Below are 3,388 nucleotides of genomic sequence, written 5' to 3' on the forward strand. Positions count from 1 at the left end.
CGAAAGAAAAACAAGTTGCTACAATGCACCACAGCAGTGGTTCAAGGTAAATAATTCCTTAATATCTGACACCCCATCTGAGCTACGGTCTACGGCTGTGTAACTCCTGTTTTTGTAACATCTGGTGTCATGCCAATAACTCTAACGTCTGGTCAATCACGCTCTGCTTCTAAAACCATGTAACTTAAAGAAGTTTTGGTTTAACCATAAAAAAAACAGAGGAGCAAATTGATATCATTCAAAAAATTTATCATGTCTATGAACGCCATTACAAATAATATATTCACCGTAATTCAACTACTTAGTAGTGCATCTTGCTCCCAGTCACTAGAACTCGCTGACCGCTTCGTAGATCCGTCAGACCACTGCTCCAATTCGACCTCTGATGATTAAGAGATATTTTGTTTGTTATGCCTTAATGAGAAGGTCAGTTCTCCTCGCTGTATTCAAAGCTTCGTTCATTAGTTCCAGTTCTCCGCTTACATCTATGCAGTATGGCGTATGCCAGGTCAGTTTTTTTCGTCTCTCAGCCAAGAACTTCACCGAAGTTTTCTTTTTTAATTTTTCCTTCGTTATCTCTTCTAGTGTAAGGCTTAAAAAGACTCGTGATAACCATCTCCTTTTCTCGGTCCCGACCTTATATCGAAGCTCATCGGAATTTTACTAGTTAACGATTTTCTTAAGCAGTAAAATGCAATTATATGCCTTCCTGTATTCCACGACAGGCCTGTGCAATTCTTTGTTACACAGTGAATGCTGTAGCTATATGCTCTTACTTTCTTCGTTTTATCTCGATATTCCACATATATGCACATACATTAAAATCACAGTAACTTGTTTGTTCTTCGAGGGCATCGTTCAAGGATTTAAAATATTTTTGTTTGTTATAAAGGAAACGGTGTTGTTACCTAACGAAGACGAATCAGCGTTGAAAGAGTGACACGGCTAAGATATTTATCGACAAAATAATTTTCTGATTAAAGTGAGATATACTGATGAGCCAAAACGTTATGACCACCTGCTTAATAGCTTGTTTGTCCGTCTTTGGAACGAAATATATCACTGATTCTGCATATGAGGGATCCGACTGTTTGTTGGTAGGTTTTTGGACTTACGTGGCATTGGATGTCTACTCACAGGTCATGTAATACGTACAAATATCGGACTGCTGATTTGCGTACGTTGTGATGGCTCCCAATAGCGAATCAAAGGGGTTCCATAGGATTTACACCAGGCGAATTTGTTCGGCGAGACATCAAAGTGAGTTCACTCTAATACTTCTCAAACCATTATAGAACGGTTCTGGCTCCCAGAAACGGACAATTATACTGCTGATAGATGACATCGCCGTCTGGGAAGACATCAAGCGTGAAGCGATGTAGATGGTTCGCAGCCGTCAGCGTGTCTTCGATTACTGCAAGCTCAAGAGAACGTCACCCATAACAGTGCCCCCACCAGCCTGCGTCCATGGCGCGCTGCATGTTTCGAGCTGCCATTCACCTCGATGACGACGCTTGTGGGGATGACCAGCGATCTAGGGTAGCAAAAACGTGGTTCTCCCGAAGAGTCGCCAATTTTCATTGATCGGCCGTCGTATCCCGATGGCCCAGTGCCCACTGCAATCGGAAATGCCGATGTCGTCGGGTTAACATGTGAACGCTTAGAAGTGGTATGCTGCGGAGCTCCAAGTTCAAGAATGTACGATGAACGCTGTTCTCCGAAACACTTGTGCGTGCACCAGCATTGCGCTCTTTCGGCAGAGATGCCACAGACCAGCATCTGTTCTTCACAGAGCAGACAAGCCTCCGAACACCACGTTCTGTGGAAGTCCAACCATTTAGCGCCGAGTGGTAGTTTCACTGTCCTTCTGCCTCTTTCCGTAGGTGCTCATGACAGTAGCACTTGAACATTCGACGAGATTCACTGTTTTTGAGACACTTGTTCACAAGCTCTGCATATTAATAATGTACCCGTCGCCAAAGTCTCAGTGGATTTCCCCATTTGCAGCCCATTTGTTCGCTATGGTGATGACCCGTCGTATTTCCTGCTCTTACTTTTTTTTTTTTAATTGTCTCACTTGCTCTCAACGCCAGCAGGCGGCATCCAACGTCGCGGTGGACAGTGGTCATGAAACCTGTCATCGTCTAAAGAATTCATATTGTGATGAAAGAGTGAAATAAAAAACATTTGAGTGGTCATAATGTTTCGGCTTATCAGGGTATATCAGATAAGACCAACAGCCACTGTGCAGGAGTATGCATTGTGCAGGAGTATGTTGGCGGACAGACAATAGTATTGACGCCGTTGTGCTCTTCATGATGCAAATATTTAACAATATTTCGTAAAAGTAAACACCTTTCGCTCATTAATCAAAAGATCTTCATCTTTTGACTGTGAATGTCCGTCACAGGTGCTGTAAGTAAGCTAACAACTTTATTTGGGCCGTTCAGCCGTAACAGTTCCCGCTGTATTTCGGATTCGTTAGTCAGACGAAGATCACACAACCTTTCCCCGCCTGCGGTCACTGATCGGACACGCCTTTTTCTTGTTCCGTCAGTGTTGCTTTCTTTTTCTCTGGTTAGCGAACGGCTGAGCGAGGGTATGTTGACAGCTCCAAGTGACTGTGGGTCCTGATGTTCTACGACTGCCCTCTGGACAGCACAGAAAATTGGTTGCCATTGCGCGAACGCAAACCTCTTGCAGTTCCTATTCGTTAGATATCGTGTGAGCCTTTTCTACAGCTGATCTTGAGCATGCCCAGCATGGATGCTACGAACCTAACGAGAAATAAGTTCACTTTGGTTCCTTTAGAGAGGCTGTCGCTGATTTCTTTCCGCATTCTTGCTGAGTCCCAGCTCATACTGCATCACTAATGTCCACGTCATCGACACAGTCTTAAATCCTAATCCGCTTTACTTCTTTTCCAATAAAATCAAAGAGCTGTCGATGGAACAACAGTAACACTTTTCTTTTGTTGCGTAGTGCAGCCGAATGGAGTTCAAAGTATCTTACATGTATTCCACAAATTATTCCGTACACATTACCTTCATGATGAAATTTTGCTTCTTGTACTGGATAACTAAATGCAAGCTCACAGTAAAGAAATAATTAGGAAATACTTAGCTTGTAAGCTATGATCCTCGATAGTTCCGGATGTGAGTCTTCTATATAACAATACAGAGAAAGCTCTACGGTCCCTATCTCACTTCCATTTTCTGTCTTGCAAATAATTTTTAATTCTGAAAACTTCCTGTGTGCGTAAATACCGAGTTGTGCAGTGTTTCAGTTTCCACATTTGACTGCAGGTATGATCCCTTTCCTGTGACTCGCTGGCAGACTCAAATCACAAGTACTTCTTTTAAGTAAGAAGTTATCATCGTATAGCTGT

This window comes from Schistocerca piceifrons, chromosome 5, assembly GCF_021461385.2.
Source record: "Schistocerca piceifrons isolate TAMUIC-IGC-003096 chromosome 5, iqSchPice1.1, whole genome shotgun sequence".
In the NCBI taxonomy this organism is placed as follows: domain Eukaryota; kingdom Metazoa; phylum Arthropoda; class Insecta; order Orthoptera; family Acrididae; genus Schistocerca; species Schistocerca piceifrons.